The 13,308-nt window shown below is 49.1% G+C and overlaps 1 protein-coding gene across 1 annotated transcript in view; it reads right to left on the bottom strand.

The window, feature by feature from the left end:
- The window catches only part of TUNAR (transmembrane neural differentiation associated intracellular calcium regulator), a 46,139-nt gene that overhangs the window by 11,607 nt on the left and 21,224 nt on the right, over positions 1 to 13,308 (bottom strand). The window lies entirely within an intron of this gene.

Here is a 13,308-nt window from a genome sequence, read left to right on the forward strand (position 1 = left end):
TGGGTCTGAGTCGTCTCCATGTCCCCCTGCCCCTGTGCCTGGAATACCAGTAGTGCTCAGTGTAGTAAGTGAATGAATGAAAAGAGGGGCCTCAAGTGAGCCTGCGGAACCCAGCTTCTAGGTCAAGGGAGGGAAAGTTGTGGGAGGCAGTAGAGTGCATGGCAGGAACACTCCAGCCCACCCAGTTGGACCTCACTAGAAAGGAACAAGAAGTGAGGGGAACCAGTGTTGAATGAGTATGCCCTCTTTCCCGACACTCCAAGCAGGGGTCAGCTAGGGCCGGGAGGCTGGGCTGGTGAGTGTGGGGGCGGGGATGCACGGTGGGTCATCAGCTCTGAGGCCAGGTCAGAAGGACCGCTCCCACACCAGCAGCTCCTGGCCTCTTCCTTCTCTGGAGCACCAGCGTCCCACTCAGAGCCCTGGACGGAGTGGGATCTGCCTTCCCGCTCTGCTCTTATGTGCGAAAGAGCCTCAGGAAACCTCCTTGGATTCCATTTGTCCGTGTGACCAAGGAGAGGGGGGACCCACCTGGTAAGGTACAAGGACCCTTGCCAGACTTGCTTCTTTCTCCTTCACCTTGAAGTCTGATGGAAAGGAGGCTTAGTTTACTTCATGTGGAGTAAAAAAAAAGTTTAAACACTGATACAAACTGAAGAAAACAGCTCCCTATGCTAACACTTAAGAGTAAATGAATCAGTATTTTCCCTGCTCAGATGAGAACACATTTTTCAGTTTCTGGAAAACTGACTTATATTAGCCTAGTCTTCCCCCAAGGTAGCTCTGTGGTAAGGCTGCTGAAACCAACCAGTGAAAATAAGGCTCTGGCCTGTGGTCTGGTCCTCCAGCCTCACTAGCAATGTCACACCCATCTGCTATACCCCCACTTGGCCATGGACTCCACTTGCCAGTAGACTCCACCCCCAATTCCCAGGACCAGCAGGAAGGAGAAAAGGAGCCTGGGACTCTGGAGAGCCAGATTTTGGTCTTGTTGGGACCTAGGGAGCTGTGTCACTGAAATACATGATCCCTGCCCCCCCACCCCTAGTCCTCACCTGTAATTGACTCAGGATGGACACAAATTGTTGACTTTCAACAAGAGGCAAATATTTTCCAACAGCTGAGTAAAAAACTTACTGGAAGGCAACTGGACAGCACCTCACAAAACTACATATGTGTTGGTCCACCAACATAGCAACCCTACTCCTTGTACTCTACCATGAACACAACCCCCAGCTCTACAACAATGCACATGCAAGCTTATTCACTGAAGCATCATCTGTGAACACCACAACACAGGAAGCAACATCAGTGCCTAGACATAGGGGAGCAGCCGAATCAATTCTGGTCCCACACAATGGAGCACTCTGCAGCTGTAAAGAAGGCAGGCATGATATGAACAGATTTGGAGAAAATTTCAGGACACACCATTCCATTCAAAAAGCAAAGAGTGAAGAGTATTTATATTTATAGTACGCTACATTCATGAAAGGGTGACAAAATATATAACCCACTTTGTGTCCAGCAAGAGTCAACCGGATGCAGAACAGACTGGCTCCCTAGCAGAGGTGAGTGATAAGGGGTGGAACGAAGGGGCAGGGACTGGGACAGAGGGAGTGACAATTTTTGGAGTGTCTGAGATCTTCTAAGACCTGATTTAGAAGCACTGCAATGTTCATGTGACCTTCATAGATCCCCCCCGCACTCCGCACAAGATGATCATCACCAACCAAATGTGAGGGAGACCCAAAGTCAAGGATAAACACCAACAAATGGACCAAACCATTACAAATATATAGCATGCCCACACAGGAGGGGGTGGGAAAGAAAAGTACTCACTTCAGAGACTCTGGAAATGGTAGCCTGATCAAATGGTGGAAGGCCAAAGATAAAACATGGGACACAGATGCAGTCACTGACAGAGCAAGTGTTTCTCCCAAGGGTGTGTGTTAGCCATCTGGAACTCAGGCATACTTGAATTAAGTGAATTTGTTTTATCTATCTGGAGCTGGTCTCTCTCCGTTGGCCAAGGAAGTTACAAATGTGGAAAGGGGAGAAGTCTAACATGGAGCTCCTGCTGTTGATACTGGAATTCACAGTCTCAGAGAAGACTTGAGGTTTTCAATGTACATACAAGTAGGCAGGCATAGAGACACACATGATGTGTCAATACACACCCAGCTCTGTCCCCTGAAAGGGCCTGAGAGCCGCGATGCCCCAGAAGCAATGAGCACACCCAGCTCTCAGACCTTGGTTTCTATGCACCACGCCCCAGTGATAGGACCCAGGACTCCTTGGAGAAGCAGCTGACTGAGGGGCTGGGGAAAGACAGATGAGCCTGGTACACCTTGTGATTTGAGAAAGCAAGAAAGTGTCCCCCCAAAAGACAAGGGGGCATGGGCTGGCCAAATCTACAAGCACAAAACTGAAGGAGCTCCATATATTAGGCCAAGCTGGGAATAATCTAAGCCAGAAAATAAATAACCATTGAATCAGTTTGTAATTCATAGAATAAAGTAAATATCCAAGAGTTTATATTGACAAAAATAAATGATCATAAATACATAAATGGGGAGAAGGGCTAGTTCTTTCTTCCCATATAATTCTAAGCAATAAATGTAGAAGGAAAGCAGGAAATAAGAAAATCACCACCAGGCAAACTTGACAGCAATCACTGTTGGAGGCAAGATTTATAAACAGATGCTAAAATGAATGGGGGGGTATTTTAAGGAGAAACAGGATTTGCATGGTCTCAAAGTACGTTCCATAAAGAATTTCACCAAGGAAAGATGGAAGCTTTATGGTGGAGAAGTCTGGCAGATTTCACGGTGAACAAGGTCAACATCACCAGTGACGGGACATGGACAGCATGACCCCCCGACAGGCAGCGTGAGCGGAACACAACATCACCTCTGTGGAGTTCTTGCCAAAAATGCATGCCCTCAACCCACTCCGCACGAAATGTGAGACAGACCCAAACTGAGGGACAGTCTATACAATATAACTGGTGAGAACTTTCCAGCAGTGTCAGGGGTCATGAAAGACAAGGAAAGAACAAGCAAGGCTTCCGGACAGGAGGGAACCAGGAGACCTGGGTAAAGTGATATGGGGCCTGATGGGAAAGGACACGAGTAGAAAACGCGGTGACATGTGAACAAGGCGTAGGGTTGTACAGGGCTCCCTCTCTGTGTTTGCTGACCTCACTCTGGTCATGCATGCTGAGGACCCACAAATAAGCTGGGTGAGGGGAACTTCCTGAACTGTTGCTGCAACTTTCAAGTGACTGTGTTTGTTAAGAAAAGAGAGGTAGGGGTCAATTCACAAACACTTAAGCCAACCCAGCTGGCCTTTGCCAGGCCCTACTTAGGATTTGCTTCATTGTGAATCCTTCGTGGCAGTGGTCGGGAGACAGAGGCGAAGGGGTCCGAGATTTGAACCAGAGTTTCCAGGGCCTTAGGTCACAGGCTCCAGGTCACTCCTTGGTTACAGAGATCCCCAGAACTGAAGGGAATTTCTGGAACATTCTGTCTAATGTTCTCAGCCGTCCTGAGGGAGAGGGGTCTATAGTTAGGCCCTTTGGGTTCTCCAATTCCCAGACCCTTCTGTAGACACTGCCCACCCTGGTTCTCAGAAGCAATCGGATCCGAGGCCACCGTCTTTCAGGAGCTGAGTCTCAAGGGTCCTGGGAGTTGTTTCAGATTCTGTGTTTTGGGGTTAATACCCAGGCTTTGCCAGCACACATCTGTGGCTTTCCTCCTAGGACTAGGCCTCTGGCTGCACAGGCTCTGTGAGTTCCTACCCTCTGCTTGGCAGCCCTGGGTCTGGGCTGTTGACTCTTATTATGCCTGTCCCCTACCCTCCAGGGACACATGTTCTACTCTAGAAGCCTGCTCTGCTCCCAAGGGGGGGTTCAGGCTGAGCCTTCCCGAGTCCTGCTTGTGTCCACCTCACCTCTCCCACTCCTCTGCCCCTTAGCTCAGCACATCTTTGGGGATGTTGTCCCCTACCCTAAACCTCAACTGCTTGACTGGCCTCCATCTATGTGCTGGACTTTCTTCCAGCTTCCAAAAGAGGCAGGTCCCAGCTGAAGCCAAGGTGGTCTGTCTCCAGGTAAGTCAGACAAGGCCCCAGATCTGTTCTGACAGAGTTAGCAAAATCTACATTGAGTGAGAGGGAGCTGTCAAACACATTCGGACCCCACAGAGCCTGCCAGACCCCTCCTCCCCAGCTGCGGTGATTATCAGAGGACAACAAATCTTCTGACACTCTCCACCATCGAGAGGCAAACATTGGAGTCCCCTCCCCTCGAGTGACAACATACAGGGACTGTTCTGGATCCAGCCCAAAGAGGCTAGCGACCTTCATGGCCTGTCTCTTGGAGCGCTCCACCCCGGAAGAAGCCAGTCAGCACATCAGAAGTCCCACCTCCCTGGGACCACCTGCTGCAAAGAAGCCCAAGCTGGTCACCCGGATGGGAGCCTGGAGAGAGAGATGTCCCCCCAGGGGAGCCTTCGGCACTCCTGTGATGGCCACCAGCCACTTCAGGGCAGGACGGTCTGAAGTCCAAGCTGCCCAGATGGGCCCATCTGCCCCCAGGACCAGGAGAGAGGATAACGACTTTTGTCCCGAACCATGGAGTTTTAGTTAGGCTTGTTAACAAGAGGTAACAGGACTGTGATGGAAAGAGCTCCTTTGTGGGAGATGCTGAAGGAAACACTTTTCTTCTTCAAGCAGAAGCAAGCGCTTCCAGCAGAATCTGATAGATAAGCAAACGGACAGACCCTTTTGGGGGAACAAGGAAGATCAGGAACATTCTCACTTGTAGAAGGGGGGTCATGACTCCCTGAGGAATAGCATGAGCCCTGTGTGAGCCAGGCTGTGGATGGAGCTGGCTGTGCCTGTGATTATGTCCCTGTATGTCACTGCATGTGTGCATGGGAAGGGGGTCATGCACCTGTGTTCCCAGTAGTCACAGATCCCAAGAAACAAGCAAGGTCTCTGGGTTTCGGGTCTCGTCGCCCCTCACATGGAAGACCCGGTGTGGCTGTGCCATCATTCCTCTCTTCTTGCCCGCGAGCAATCTGGGCCACAGAGAAGGCGGTCTGAGGACCCTCTGGGCTCCCGGACACTTTCCCGGGAGCAGGCAGTGCTCTGAGCACTTGATACGCACAGGCCATTTGAATCTGCCCAGCAGATGAAGAGGGGATGGTGCTGTCATCACATTTATAAACGAGCAAAGTGGGGCCAGCAAGGCGGACGGAGGGACGTCCCCTGGCAGGCCCCACAGCTGGCAGGTGCAAGAGAGCTGGAACGAACCCGCACATCTGGACCAGGCCCACGCTCCCAGGGACACTGGTGTATGGCTTTCTGGCAAGCGACCCCAGCGTCCTCTTCTTTCATCCCTAAGCTTATTCCTTGTCTACAAAGTAGGATGGTAACACGTACCTGATAACTGAGGTATGGACCCCATGAGACATTCATAGTTCCTGCGGCACGTTTCTCCCTCTCAATCCACCTGCACTCTTTATGGCTCCAAGTTGCAAAGGAAGCATATTTACTAAGAAAATGTAGGCTTCCCCGCCCCCTTTTTAATTTGCAAAGTCCCATAAGGGAAAGGATCATCCTTTTTAAGGACATCTAACTTGAAGATCTTGCTCAGATCAGAACCAGAAGCTGAACAGGGGTGAAGGAAGGTGGATCGCTCCTTAGCAACATGATGGCATCGATTTTTATTCCTTCTCCCCAAGCTCCATGGTGAGAGGTCCAACTAGAATATGGAAGGGATGTGACCAGAAAGTCCTTCCAGGAAGCCCAGCCCATGATTTCCCGGTATGCGTGGTATCCCCATTTCTAAACACTCCTGGGGAGATCCCAGGGTTTCGGAACAGCTTCTGTAATTGAGATTTCTCGGCCCCCGTCTCTTGCTGAACAAACGTCTCGGCCAGTTAGCTAGGGACCAACATTCTGTATTTCATGAACATTTTTCTTTGGAGAGCTGTACCCATCAACATTTCACTGACTCAGGAGCATCTGCATTTTAAAATGATTTTTTTTTTTCAACACAATTGGACAGCTGGGTGGGCTTCCCCATCTCCTGAGACCCCAAAAATCTCATCTCTGCGTATGGATCTCTCCAAGTTTGTTTGTGTCCAGGCTGGAAATTGCATCCATCCGAATGACAGCATTTTTGAAGAAATTGCTACTGACATCCAGAGAAAAATCAGGGTTACAATTTCAAGCCAATGCTTGCCCAAAACGAACAGGGGGGGAAATCGTTTTAAATGGATTTTGCTGTAAGGTGTCGTCTCTGAAAAAATATGCATGATTCAGCTGCCACCTCCCTATCCACGTTCCTATTTCCCTTCTCAGTCCTTCCCGTACCAACGAGACTGATACCCTCTATCTTTTTGGAAAATACCACCCCAGGGCCTTTGCACTTGCTGTCTCCACTGTCACCCCAGGGTGTTTGCACTTGCCCTCTCCACTATCATAACACACGTTGCTCCAGCTTTTGTGCTGACGTGCTCTTTCCTGGCATATCAGGCTTTGCTCAGACATCACACATCAGAAAGCTCTGCTGGTCGCTCTGTTGATAAAGGTCCCCCCCTTCTCACTCCATCCACATGCCCTACTTGCCTTACTGCCTTACTTACATGCCCACATGCCTTACTTTCATCAAAGTGCTGGTCACAACTCAAAGCTATATTATTTTTTCACCATTCCTCCTCCATTTGAAGATAAGTCACGTGATAGCAATCCTGTCCTCCACAGGAGACCCAGTGCCATGTTGTAGAGACAGTAAGCTGTTTTTGAGGGAGTGCGTAACTGCCCATTTTCCAGAAGAGGAAGCCGTGGTTCCCTGAGGGCAAGTGATTTTTTCACAATGACACAGCCAGGAGCTGGGGGCGTCAACTCAAATCAATCAGATTAACTCCTACATTCTACACTTGCCTAATTTACCTTTTCTGACTCCATCCAACCACACTGGCTCTTCCCTGGTCTCTCCTGCCATCCCCCAGGGGCCTGGTACCCAGAAGACGCTCAGAGAATGCTTGAGGAAGGAGGTCTGCATGCATGAGCAGAACCCCTGGCCCCGCTCTTCCCATGTGACCCCTCGTGGAACACGCAGCCCGTCCTGCGACAGGCCTGTCATGAGACTTCCCAGATTTTGGCCGGGGCACCTCAGGGAGCCGCTTGGATCCCCACCTCCCGCAAAGCAGGCTCTGGTCCACGCCGGCAGCAGGCAGGTTCTCAGCCCAACCAGACAACAGCGCGTGCTTGTTTGTCTGCTAAGCACAAGCCTTCTGGAGTGATTTCTTGGATCACCTCACACCATCTCAAACGTTATGTCAAGAGAATAGAAGAGAGAATCAATAAGTGATCACTGAAATAAAAAGGGAAAAATACGCTCTTTAAAGACAGGTAAAGAATGCCAAAAAGAAAGAAAGGGAATCACAAAGCATGTATAAAGCCCATGTCTAACTATACAAAAACAGGCCTTGCTTTCCATCCATGATCCTCTGTTTGCCTGTCCATAAAACGGGGTTCAGGCCTGGTGGTCTCACTCTTTCTAAGGGCAAGCTGCTTCCCTCCCTTTTGCTACTGTCTGTTAATGCCAGCCGTGCAATCCAGCAGCACTCACTCTCCGAATCACTCACTGCCTGGGGTCCTTAGCCACCTTGTCACACATGGTAACTGCCCACACGCTTCCTGTGTCCTTGTCCCTGTGCCCGCCACCTGTCCTGGCCGGCTCCTTTACTCCCCAGCACAGCTCTGTGAACGAGGTAGGAACTGTGTGTGCCCTGCCCCGAACAAGAAACCCATCTGCCTTGTAGTGGCAAACCCCCTGCTGCCGGGCTCCTGACCACGTGGCCCGCACCCCACCCCCTCACAGAACCCCAGAAACACCAACTCCTACTGCTGCGGGGACCAGGACATGGGGACGAAGACTCAGCCAAGAGCAGCAACTAGGTCTTAACCCGTCAGCCTCCTCCACACCCCCAGCCCTGAGCAGGTGTATTACAGGAAGATTTCATACAGGTTAGCTGAGCCCAGGAGAAAAAATGAAAGAAAAATAACGGCTCCCGGCGAATGTGTCCGTCTCAGATCCTGGGGGGTCGGAGGGGCTTCCCGAAGCCCGGGACGCTCTAAATGCTCTTAAGTGGTTATATGTTTCCTCCCTGAAAGTTGGAATGTTCAAAGGAGAAAGTTTTCAGGAGCAGAAGATGAGGGTAAGTGAGCTAGGACTGACGTGAATGTTTATTCCACATTTTTCTGTTTGGCACCTGTCTGCTTGAATCCTGTATGCGGCCCCCCTCGCCTCCAGACTCAGGAGTCCCTCTTGGGAACGCTGCCCCAGAGCCAGCCAGTGAGTACAACAGCCTCCCCCCCTAAAAGCCCCCCAGGCTCTGGAGGCTCTCCTGCCTGCAAGGGACAAGCCCACATCTTTACTGGGAGCTGTGGAGAGCCCTTGGGAAGGCCACTGGGCAGGGGAGAAGCATCCGTCTCAGGAAAGGTCTGCATGCCCCTTGACAACCACAGGACTCAGAAGGAACTCCAGCATTGCCCCCTGCTGGGGCAGTGGAGACAGGTGGACAGGAAATCCGAAACTAGTCAAAAAGGAAGTTACAGAAAAGGAGAAGAACAGGGGTCTGTCCCTGCAGGGGGGCATGGAAAGAGCACTCAGCTGTGGGACTCCCAGCCGGCCCCTTCCCCTCGTGATCTCTGTCCCCATCTTTCCATTAGACTGGAGTGGACAGACTACCGGACGATCTCTGGGTTTGCTGCCTGCTCCTACATCCCATTATCCAATAGCCTAAGTTGAGAAAGTTCTGTGAGAGAGAGGGGGGTCAGAAAGCCAGGCATCTACTAGAGCCACTGGGACCCACCAACAGAAAGAACTCTTCTGGGTGCCTGGAGGGGTCAGTCAGTGAAGCGTCTGCCTTTGGCTCAGGTCATGATCATGGGGTCCTGGGATCAAGCCCTGCCTCAGGCTCCCTGCTCAGCAGGGAGTCTATTTCTCCCTCTGCCTGCTTGTGCCCATAAATAAAAATTAAAAAAAAAAAAAGAAGGAAGGAAAGAAGAATAGACAGACTCTTCCTCCTTCGCAGACATGCCAAGCCAGGTGCTCTCAGCGGATACTGCACAGAGCACGCAGCATCTCAGTGACACTCTCTGACCTCCCCTCCCCCTCTCCAGCTGCACTCTGGAGGTGCATCTTTCTGCAGCCCTGCACTTGGCCCAGGGGCTGGCATGCCATGGGCATACCCTAAACGCTGGCTGGTGGGCTGAGGCTGGGACGGATTGCCCGGGATGGCTTCAGACACCCTCCTGGGTAGAGACTGCTAGCTGTCCCACCAAATCCAGATGCCGCCTTCACCTGGGGCACAGCCAGGCTACCCTGCCCATCTGCCCTGCAGTGAGGTGCAGCTGTTCAGGTCTTCACAGAGGAATGTGAGCAAAATGCTCCAGGTGAGCAAGTGGCCAGTCGCTCTCTGCCTTCCCTCCAGCCTAGAACAGATGATGAGGATGTCAGAAGACCCGGAGCATGGTGGAGCCCACGAGGACCTGGAGCATGGTAGAGCCCATGTGGGGAAGCCGAGTCCTGCGTCACTGCCTGGAACACAGCCGTCCCCCAACCAGGGACACCCACCAAGACTATTTACACGTTAGTAATAAACCCCCACGGTGTCGGAGCCAGTACATCTCAGGGATGTGTCTGACGGTTACGTTGCTTGCTCTTATGAATATGTTAGTTCTACCATTTAAAAATTAAAAAGAGGGGTGCCTGGGTGGCTCAGGCATTGGGCTTCTGCCTTCGGCTCGGGTCATGGTCCCAGGTTCCTGGGATCGAGCCCCGCATCGGGCTCCCTGCTCTGCAGGGAGCCGGCTTCTCCCTCTCCCCCTGCCCCTGCTTGTGTTCCCTCTCTCGCTGTCTCTTTCTCTCTGTTAAGTAAATACATAAAATCTTTTAAAAATAAATAAACAAACATTAAAAAGAAAATGGCTGCATTTTGAAAGGGGAGGGTGGTTAAAAAGCCTAACGTAATTGCCATTTTTCCTTCGGAACTGGTGTTTCTAGGGTTTTTGGGGACCAGATCTCATGTCCTTCCACTGATACACATGTGCCACAGTTGTGCTGTGACCTACTATTTGCAGAAAATTCCGATCTTTGCACACTCAGCAAAGCAGATGAATCTGAGCCTAAAGTCTACCTCAAATCAGTCAAGTCTTTGGAGCAGAACACAGACACGGAGGTCCTACTAGGTAGAAAACACCGGGCTGGATGCCTTAAATTTGCTGTCTGCTTTTTCGTAACCTTAAAATCAGGCTACCTGGTCTGGGAAGCACAGGTCAGACAGAGGCAGCAGAACAGAAAAACTGACATGCAGAGTCCCAGAAACCTCCAGAATGTATGGATGCCAAAGCAAGGGCACTTAGGCATGAAAGACGGAGGCCTGCCCCTAAGGGTGCTCAGGGTATGGGCGGGAGGGGTTCACCATGTTTAAGGAGAAAATATCAGGGCTACGGAGAAGCAGAGCTCTCAGGTAAAAGAGGCAGGTCAGAAATCCAAAAGTTGGGGTTCAACTGCTGTGCCATTTCTACTGTGTGACCTTGGCTGATGATTCAGTCCTTCTGAGTCTAATGACTTATTGGCCAACGAAGAAAGTCAAGAGCAGCTAGACTATCCCAACCCCAGATGAGCAGGCACACGAGGAGATAAGCACCATGAAGGGAACGATCAAGAGAGACACACACAGAACTGACCTTTGAGAAGAGGGAAATAATTCATCAATGAAAGCAAACAAACAAACAAAAAACCTCCAATATTTCACTACTCAGGATACTAACAGCTATAAAACAAAATGAGATTCTAAGAAAAGGAGCAATAAGGGAATAAGAAAAAAGCTCTCAGGATGCCTGGGTGGCTCAGTGGGTTAAGCCTCGGCCTCCAGCTCAGGTCATGGTTCCAGGGTCCTGGGATCGAGTCCTGCATCAGGCTCCCTGCTCAGCAGGGAGTCTGCTTCTCCCTCTCCCTCTGTTCCTCTGCCTGCTTGTGCTCACACACACACACTCTCTCTCTCAAATAAATAAATAAATCTTTTTAAGAAAGAAAAAAAACCCTTAGAAATTAAAAAAAAAAAAAAAAAAGAACTAGTGCCAAAATGTCTTTTAAAAGTAAACAAAAGAAAAAGAAAAAGATAGACTGGAAGATGACACTGACAAAATCTAGAATAAAGAGCAAAACAGCAATGAAACAAGGAAATAGAAGAAAAATGCAGAAGTAAATAGGCCCATTTACTTGGAAGGGGGAAGAGCCAACAAATAAGAGGTTCAGAAATGCACAATGGGAAAAAGATGGAGATTTAAATTTAAAAAAAAAATGCTTTAGGATCTCCCAGACCATAAGGACTCGCCTTCAGATTACACTGAGTATCCAGAAGAGTGGAGGAAGACCCCACAGAGAATCTTCATGTGATATACGAATGACAAGGATGAAGAAAAATTCCTAAAATCTGCCAGAAAAAGAAAACAGAAAATCTACAAGGGACCTAGAATCAGACTTCTCATCAGCAACCTGGAAAGCTCCAAAGCGTTCAAAATTCTGAAGGAAAATGATTTTGAACCTGGAGATCTACCCTCAGTGTGAGTATGAAATAAAGACATTTTCTGAGAGCTTACGATCCATATATCTTTTCCTAGGAAGCTCCAACCCAGGGAAGCGATAAAGGATGGGCCCCGGATGACCACTGTGGAGCGCGTGTGCAGGAGAGATACACAGCTTGGTACAGGACAAGGAGGGTCCTGGGAGGACAAAAACTCAAAACCAACACACACACACACACACACACACACACACACACACACACACACCAGGGAGGAGCTCAACAGAGCAGGGGGTATGAAGAAAGGGAAATATGACAGAGATAAATGAAACAAAAAAAAAAAAAAAAGGAAAAGAAAAAGAAAGGCAATTAGAAATTCTAGGAAACACATAAACACAAAATCCTGCATAATTAAGTCATGATCCAAACACAAAGGAAACTAACAGAAGGCATGATGTGAGGCGGTGGATGGAATGCAAACAAATACGATGCATTTGACTCTGTTCTGGGACATTCTATCTTGAGTGATCCAGGGGCGGAGAAGTTGATCTCTGGAGAAGGAAAAGTAATCCCAGCATAGGGTTTCATGAAGTATTAGGTACTTCTGATACAGCAGTACCCATATTGATTCCTATAGTCGGGCTCCGGACAAAACACATGGTGGAAAGTACAGTACAGGATGTCAACAGAAGCCACTCTGCTGTAAGGTCAACCCCAATGCTTCAGGTGCATGAAGCCGAAGGCAAGAGGAAAGGTTGGATTTAGAGCGGGGCGCTAGTCACCTCTTCTCACAAAAAGAAGAGACAGAAGCAGCATAAGAGGGTGATGGGGAAAAGCATTTATTTAAAGATTAAAAATAAGGGCACTGGGGTGGCTTGGTCTGTATCCAACTCTTGACTTTGGCTCAGGGCATGATCTCAGGAATATGGGATTGAGTCCTGCGTTGGCGTGCTCTCTCTCTAAAATAATAAATAAATCTTTTTAAAAAAGGAACTGATAGAAGCACTTGAATAAAAATAAGAACAGGCAAAGGAGGAGTCACACCTTCCTTTTTGATTTTAGAACACTCACAGCTACAGCCTGAAGGTGACCAATTTACCTGGGTGGGAATCGTGGCTTATGTAAAAACATGGAAAAGGGTCCCGTTGGAGATTAAATGAGTTTAGATGTATAATATCTGCGAGGCTCTAAATACATCAGGTATTTCACTGTGCCTACCCCTGCCTTACGATGTGCAAATATTGACCAGAAAAGAGCTTCAAGGGTTGAAGTAAAAAGATATGTCAAGCAGAACAATTTGAAGAAATCTATGCAAAAGTGAAGCCAAATCAGGATATAATGTACGACAACAGTTTTCAAGTCTGCTAAGTAAGACAAGGCAACTTGCACTGGGCTAACAGGTGACTCACCTCTTCTTTGGTGAAGAAGGCTTCCCAGAGACAGCCTGGACAGAGATTCCATTCTTTGAGTGTCCCAAGTGTTTGCAAACGTCTCTACAGTTGCATAATACGGACACGATGGAATATGATTGCTATTACTATTTTTTTTTTTTTTTTGCAATCACAAGTCTCTATATTTTGGGGGGAACCTGGGGACTTTTTAAACAGTAGGTCCGAACTGCCACCCTACTACTTACATTATATTGCAGGAAAAGCAAATGCTGCATGCAGAAACTTTCGCTAAGTTTCCAGGGAAAAGAGAAACA

Source organism: Mustela nivalis (genome assembly GCF_964662115.1).
Source record: "Mustela nivalis genome assembly, chromosome: 6".
Lineage (NCBI taxonomy): Eukaryota > Metazoa > Chordata > Mammalia > Carnivora > Mustelidae > Mustela > Mustela nivalis.